Below are 8,607 nucleotides of genomic sequence, written 5' to 3' on the forward strand. Positions count from 1 at the left end.
GAAACCATATAGAAGTCCATGATCCACACTCCTGCTGACTGCAAAGGACAAGGAAGCTATATTTGTAATGCTATCTATAACTGCAAACTCGCAGTTGAGAAACAGGGACATACAAGGCTTCTATGACAGCCCCTACCACAATCCTGACAAAAAAGTAGCAGCCTAGGCAAAAAGCCACTGAAGAGAAGTCTTAAATCTTTTGATAAACCTGAAGTATAGTTCTCCACAGTTGTTTGCTTTCAGTGGAGATGCTGGTGGAGACAGGACTCAGTTTTCTTTAAGCAGATGGCCACTGGGAATTTGACCATGCTCCAGTAAATATGTGGGTAACACAGATTGGCTTTGGTTTGTTCTTCTGTGTGGTTTTGAGGGGGGCAGGCCTGGGACGACTGGGGAGTGAATGTGTTCAGAGTGCATGATGTGAAATTTCCAAATAATCAATAAAAATATTATGTTAAGGAGAAAGGAAATAACAGAGAGCATTGAAGATGATGGGCATAGGAATTGCATGCCTAGAATCTGCTTTACCAGGGGGTTTTAAAATCCTTAATATATTCAAAATTTTCAAATGGAAGGTTCTGATTAATTTTAATATTGCACTAGAATATTTTGTGTATGTATGTTAATGTGTACGTGAGTATGAGCATCCCCACATGGAAGCCCCTGGCATTCCCTGTAAGACTACTTTCTTCTTGAGACAGGACCTCTCCCTGGGAGAAATTACGGTTATTAAGGTTAGGATGGCTGGCCAGCTTGTCTCTGCTTCTCGCATGCTGCAGTTACAGAATGTACTACTGTGTGCAGCGTTTTTACACAGGCTCTGCAGATAAAAGTGAGCTGCTCACTTTTGCACACCAAACATTTTTACTAGTTGAGCTATTTTCCCAGACCTAGGATATATTTTTGTTTAATTCTGCCAGGAAATTTTAAGCGTCTCTTCCCAATGGTTCTGACTTTAGATAAAGAAACCAAATCTGTTTATGCAAAAACAGCCAAATGACTTCCTGTAAAACTTTCCATGCACACATACACAGAGAGAGAGAGACAGAGACAGAGACAGAGACAGAGACAGAGAGACAGACACAGACACAGTCATAGATACAGACACACAGACACAGAAACAGACACAGAGGGAGATTACTCTTGTTCTATCATCATTTGCTTCCAGGGCACAGCTCTTAAAAAAAAAAAACCCTCAATATGAAGAATGTATTAAGCCTACAGTTCAAACAAGTTACCTCTGCCAGAAATCAGAAATAATTCAACATAGAAAAATTCTTCTCCTGAACTTAACTTCATACACAGTTCTGTTTCCCTAATCCACACTTGTGGATTTTGTTATAGAGAGACCAGAATCACACACACACACACACACACACACACACACACACACACACACACACACACACACACACACGATTTAAGGGGAGTTTTAATGCTGAATGCTGTAATATTAAAATAAACTTTATTCCCTGTCTCCCCCCTCCCAAAAGAATTTTAAAAAGGAGAGGAGTTGATTTTGATGTTAAATTTTATGCAGAATTACTTGGTGACAGAATTATTAACTGTCTTATTGAGGAATAGTTCTACATACAATGATTTTCTCTACTTTTCTCAAAGCCCTGGCCATGTTCCTGCTCCCTATTGAAAACAAATGGGAACAACTGCTGGGTGAACCCTAGGAAACCCAGAAAACACCTCATGGCATACCGAGTCCTCCCACTGAAAGCGTTTATAGGAAAACAGCTCATTTTATGGATCTGAGTTTGTTAGAAGCCAAAGGGATCTAAATTGTGTGTGATCCTAAAAAAACTTACATTTTCCCCTCTTTTTTCATTTAAAAAAATACAACTGTTCTTTTTACTTATGTGGTCATATAATAAATAAAAATAAAATAATAAAGAAATATAGTCACCTAATCTAAAAACAGCTGATTATGTTCAGTGTCACAAATGAGTTTTCTCTATGAACCCTGTGTAAACAATAAATATTTAATATATTCATAAACGTAAGAAAATCATTTAGGGGTTAAAAAACGGCAAATTAGTGTTGCATCAGAGACCAGGTCTGCGGGTCAATCTACAGGCCCAGGTCATTCTGGTGCTATCGGTGCCAGGGGCTTGTACCATTCCCATGCTCGCTGGGAACCCAGCACGGTAGTCTCTGAAAACTGAATCCTTGTATGAAGCAGAATGAGGAAGGGGCCCAAGGGAAGGTGAAGAACAGTTCTGTTCCAAGGAGCATGCTGAAGATGATTCGGCCTTCTGTAGCTGGGTCTCTTGCTGGCAGACAGAATGAGTTGCCAAAAGGCTTGTCCAAAAGAAAGCTTTAGGATGACCAGCTAACATCTAAGACTTTGAGCTGTGGTCCAGAAGCTAATGAAAATAGATGTAGAAGCGTCATTCAGGAAGCATTTGATCTTATGATTAAAGAAAACCCATCTTCTCAGTATTGGAGAGAAGTAGTAGAAAAACAGAGCAACGCTCTCGATGAAGCACTTAAAGAGAGGGGGAAACTTCATAAAGAAATTGAACAAAGGGACAGTGGAATCACCTGTCTGAAAAGGGAGAATGAAGGCGTAGCAGAAGCATCAGAACACACACAGTACAAGGCAGAGGTAATCCAGAGACAGAGGAATGAACCGCGGGATAACACTGAATTTGATTCCGCAGAGGAAACTGTTGAGTATTCTGAAGTAGAAGACTCAGAAGCTGGGACGTGTGCTGAAAAGACTATGTCTTCCTCCCCGGATGCCAAGCCACATGAGGTCCTAGGTACACTGCAACCATTGCCCTTCGGTCCAGCTCTTGGTAAATCAGCTACATGACGAAAGTGCTGGAATTGCAGCTAGATTCCTGGGGATGTTGCTATAATGCAGATAGCATGGACCTTTAATCTGCTTATGGAAATAGCATTTTTCATTTTCCCAGTGTCAGATGTGACATGTATATATTAAGTAAACTTCATTGTCCTGTTGAAAAATAGCAAATTATATATTTATTTTATAAACTACATATATGTATTTATGTATGTGTGTCTACAGGGTTGTGAACACATTTATATAACTGCTGAATTTTAAAATTAAATTTTCATAAGAAGACCCTGTATATATGAATTTATAAAATCACCTGCATTCAGCCTACAATGCACAAATTCATGATACTTATAAAGTTGATAAATCGGGTTTGAGAATGAACACTCATGCTTGTAATCCCAGCACTCCAAGGTGAAAACACAATTCCCAAGAGCTTGAGGCCAGCTGGGATACTACCTCCCTGTGAGGAGGTGGTGTGTGGAGTGGCGCATTGGTTAACAAAAAAGAAAAAATAATAACTGAACCTGAAAATAAAAATAATTGTTAGAAAAGGTATTGAAGATTAAGAATTTTGTCAAGTTTGTCACTGAAAGAAATATTTTACTTTGAATACTTTTGCATTCAAGCCACAGTACAAGCAGGTACAGATCTATAATTTGACCCTTCATAGTTGTGTGTGTGTGTGTGTGTGTGTGTGTGTGTGTTTGCACATGCAGGCTCATGTGAGTATATGTGTGTACTCCTGAAGAGCTTCCAATAAATATAATTAATCATAGAAAAAAAAAGAGTGTTTTGTTTTGGTGTAACTTTACTACACTTCTATTATTCCTACAAAGTAAAGAATGTAAAATAAAATATCACTACAGTGTACTCTTCAATAAGAGAGAAACAATCTTTTTTTTTTAAACCAAAGATCACATGTGGGTCCTTTCAAGGCCACTGCAACTCTGCTCTGATTGTCATCCACAATTTCAAAATTGCAGAGGAAATGAAAAACGGCAGAGGCAAATTTAGCATCTCAGTAGTTGGAACCCAGTGCTCGGTCATCAAAACAAAGTGAACTATACTGGAGGCCATACGTATGACCAACAAAATGCTGCCTTCTTGTGACCTTTGGAGTTGAACTGGGAATTATACAAAGCATGTAAAAACGCATGATTTGTCCAGGTAAAGTTTTCATCTGAATAATGAAAACTTCTCTCTGCCACCATCTAGGTCTTTTGAAGTATCTGAATCTCTAACTCATAGGCATGAAATCTCACTTCATAGATTCCTACAAAATGCAACATGGATCAGTACGCACCTATGTGAAATACATTAATTTCCTAAGTAATATACAAACATCCTGCATTCAATGTACCCAGTGTCTTCTCTTACTCTAAGAGCTGGACTTTTGTTTCTTCACGTGTCCAGGACTTGGCACAATGCTGACAATCGGAAGGCACATTGCATCATGTCTGTGGAATGATCATTTAAGTGAACAGGAAACAGCATAACGTTTTGCCTAACTAATACTTTTGCTACAGTTCAAACAAAGGACCAACTCTAAACTTTGTAGAGGGAGCATAAGTACTGAAAAAAGCTGGACAATTACACAGCAATTTATTAAATGGAAAATGGATGTTTATACCATAAGCAGTTACGATTCAACACTGAAGATGGGGCAGTCTAACACCCTTAATAATAACCCTGGATGATTCTGAGATGACTTTAGGAACATCATATTAACACAGAACAAAGTACTTACCAGGTGCATTCACTAGAATGAAATATTCACCAGATTTTCATATTTCATGGTATATGTATGTATATATTTGTGTGTTTGTGTGTGAATCTAATTATGCTAAAATGCTATATTGCTTTTTACAATTAAGAGAAAAATCCAGACATTTGAACAAAATATAAGACTTTTATTATCTAAGAATAGTAAAACCTAAAGACTGAAAGATTTTATATTCATTTATTGGCTTGGAACATCAATCTATTGACAAAAAAAATAGATATTGTAAATAGTAAGACTGAACTGCCTGTTATCAAAAATACACACGTGCACACACACACACACACACACACACACACACACACACAAAACTACAAGAACATAGCATAGTTGGAAGATGGTGGGGTACTCAAGTTTCTGTTATACACATGTAACACACACACACACACACACACAACTACAAGAACATAGCATAGTTAGAAGATGGCTGGGTACTCAAGTTTGTGTTCCACACGTGTGTAGGACCCTCAGTGTTATAGACAATATACTGAAAGAAGTATAGCCATTGCCACAGGTGCTTTTGAAAATAGCTTACTTTCAGAGGAAAATAGTTGTGCAGTCAGAAGGTAACAGGAAGAGTTTATGAAGCACAATCACTCCAACTTAGTCAACAGTCTCCAGCAAGTGGACAGAGAAATGCTACCAGTAGCCCTAATTTAAAGCATCAGGGGCACTGGGGTCTGAATGTTAAACACTATATATGTAGAAAACTTCTATACATGTAGAAAATATAATAATAATAATTGCTCCTGGAAACAGAAAAGAAACTGTTTTATTAAGCAATACTATGTTTAGAAGACTGCATAAGAAAACACAGAAAAATAGATTACAATCATGTTCAAACCACCAAGAAACCCTTTTACTTTCACATTAGAAAGGATTAGAAAGTTTGCTTTGGAGACAGCTATATCAAACTCCTGTCAGCATGTACTTCTTGGCATCCCCAGTAGTGACTGGGTTGGGTGACTGCATGTGTGGAGAAACACCATGTGTGTTGTGGCAGTCTCTGGATGGCCTTTCATTCAGTCTCTGCTCCACACTTTGTCTCTGTATTTCCTCCTGTGAGTATTTTGTTTCCCCTTCAAAGAAGTCCTGAGGCATCCACACTTTTGTCTTTCTTCTTCTTGAGCTTCGTGTAGTCTGTAAATTGTATTTGAGTATTCCAAACTTTTGAGCTAATATCCACTTATTGCGGAATACATATCATATGTGTTCTTTTGTGATTGAGTTATCTCACTCAGGATGACATTTTTCTAGTTCTATCCATTTGCCTATGAATTTGATGAAGTCATTGTTTTTAATAGCTGAGTAGTACTCCATTGTGTAAATGTACCACATTTTCTGCATTGAAGGGCAGTTGGGTTCTTTCCAGCTTCTGGCTATTATAAATAAGGTTGCTATGAACATAGTGGAGCATGTGTCCTTGTTATATGTTGGCATATCTTTTGGGTATATGCCCAGAAGTGGTATAGCTGGGTCCTCAGGTAGTGGAATGTCCAGTTTTCTGAGGAACCTCCAGAATGTTTCCAGTTTGCAATCCCACCAACAATGGAGGTGTGGGAGCACCCTCATGGAGGTAGGCGTGGTGAGTGGGATGAGAGGTTTCCGAGGGGAAACTAGGAAAGGGGATAACATTTGAAATTTAAATAAAGAAAATATCCAATAAAAGAAAAGGGGAAAAAAGAAAGTTTGCTTTGATTTATGTAGGCTATACATGGTTTTAAGTATATTTTGCAGGTTTAATTCTCAAGATATTCATCTAAAAATAATAAAGGGATTAATATTTTTGGAAAATCCCTTACCTTCCCAGCCTACCATCTTGCAGTGCACAGGGAAGGCATTTAATGGTTTGAATTCTTTCTGTTTTAGAACTGATCCATACATCTGCATGCCTGGGACATTATATACTGTATTGCTTATTGCAGAATCAATAAGGTTAACATAAGTAGTTGATTTCTCATTATTGTGGATAAATATCCCACACTAGATAGCATGCCATTTTATTTCATTAACATACTTTCCGTTACCTTAATGTAATTTTCCACACCAACATGTTGCTGTGCCATTTTATGTAACACAGCAAAAGCCCTGCTCTTAGTTCCCTTCCTTCCATTGTAAACACTCACCTTTCATAATACAAATGTATGTAATTCTATCAATTGATTGATTTGGTTGGTTACCAGTAAGCCATGTCTATACTACATGATTTAATATTTTAAATATTAATTTATTTTTATAATATTTCAAATGTATAATTTATGTTATGTATATATTTGTATATTTATACTTAAATTATTTAAACATATTTTATTGATACTTTTGTATGTACATAGAATGAATTTTGATTACATTCCTTACCGTGAATATGGATCATGGTTAGTCTGGAGTATGGTTGACCTACTTACTCTGTCTCCCCAAAAAGCTATCAAATATCCATAGAGCCTCAACTACTGGTGAAGCTCTTAAGCCCCAACCCTGTCTAAGCTTGAATGTTGACTGAGCAGACCTGGTGCTGTGGATTCCTGAGTGCAAGGGTCCTGCCATGTTTAGAAGATACTGTTTTATTCTAGTCCTTTCTGATATCTGGTTCTTACAACCCTCCCACCAGTCTCTTCTGTCATGTTTGCTGATCCTTGGGGACAGGGAATGTGAGATCTCATATTTGTGACTGAGCACTCCACAGATGCCCTTAGCTACTGTGACATGTGAGTTTCTATGTTAGTTACAGTCCACTGTGCAAAGAAGCTTCCTGATGAAGTCTCAGAGATGCGGTAGTCTATGGGTACAGAAATTAATTTAGGGGAGCAGTTATTAGGTCTAATTAGCAGACTAATATAATGAGATAGTACTTTTTTAAGTTGTTTATTGCTTTATTTTTTATTACCAAGTTTTCTTTACCCTGGACACTTCTCACTTACGTGCCATTTATAAAATGTTGTTTCCTCCTATCCAGCCTGTGCTAATTGCACTGAAAGTGCACTGTACTGCTCACCTCCACATTGGTCCTGATGTTTCTGAAAACACCTTTTTCTCTGTGTAACACCTGCCAGTAGCAGTTTGAGTGATGTTCTCAGAGTAGACATTGGGCACTGATCTGCTTCACCAATGATGGTTTTGCCTGTGAAATTCAAATCAGTGCCCTCCAGTGGTTGCACGGCACACCTGTCAAAACCTAGAGCCAAACTTCCAATGAACTAACAAATTCTGCTTTCCGTGTGGACAAGTGTTTGTCTGCTTGCAAGATTTCAGGGTTCCAGTAAGTGGCATGACTATTGGAATGGCCTCTTAGAGGGAGAACAGGAAGATGTTGCTGTGGCAGCCTGAGGCCCCAGTCCCAGCTACTTTGGGAGACTTCTGGAGAGTCATTTAACTCCAGAACTGAAACCAGCCTGAGTGGCAGTGTGCAAATTCACCTAAAAAAGAAAGGGAGGAAGAAAATGAAGAAAGAGAGAGAAGAAAGAGAAAGAGGGAGGGAGAGGGAGAGAGGAAGGGAACAAGGGAGGGAGGGAAGGAAGGAGGGAGGACAAGAGAGTAAAGGAGGAGGAGAGAGGGAGAGGAAGATGGGGATGGGAAAAGGGCTGGGGGGGAGGGAGAGGGAGAGAGGGAGAGAGAGGAAGGGACGCAGAAGAGGAGAGGGATAGCCGTGAAAAATCAAAATTGTAAAAAGACAAACCTCAAATCGGGATCTGTGAGAAAAATGAAACCTAGAATTTATGCACTTATACATGTTTTTTTTCTCAGTCACCTCATTATAAACGCTTTTTGGGATCTGTTTAATTTAAAACGTTTTCATCTGAGCCCAGAGAGGTGATGCGGAAGTTAAGATTCCTTTCTGCTCTTCCTGAGCACAAACACACACACAGACTCGCATATACATTTAAATTTAAAACAAATGCTTTTTTAAAAAAGCAACTGTTTCCCCTCTCACAGAAATCTCCTGTTACTACATTGATGAGGTCCCATTCCCTTTTCATTTTGAAGATTGCCTCTCCTCCTATTTAAGCAGACAGCT

At 38.6% G+C, this 8,607-nt stretch overlaps 1 pseudogene; it reads left to right on the plus strand.

The window, feature by feature from the left end:
- The first annotated feature begins 2,167 nt into the window (after positions 1–2,167).
- Positions 2,168–2,827, plus strand: LOC116898394 (annotated as a pseudogene).
- Positions 2,828–8,607: the final 5,780 nt, after the last annotated feature.

Source organism: Rattus rattus, chromosome 4 (assembly GCF_011064425.1).
Source record: "Rattus rattus isolate New Zealand chromosome 4, Rrattus_CSIRO_v1, whole genome shotgun sequence".
In the NCBI taxonomy this organism is placed as follows: Eukaryota; Metazoa; Chordata; class Mammalia; order Rodentia; family Muridae; genus Rattus; species Rattus rattus.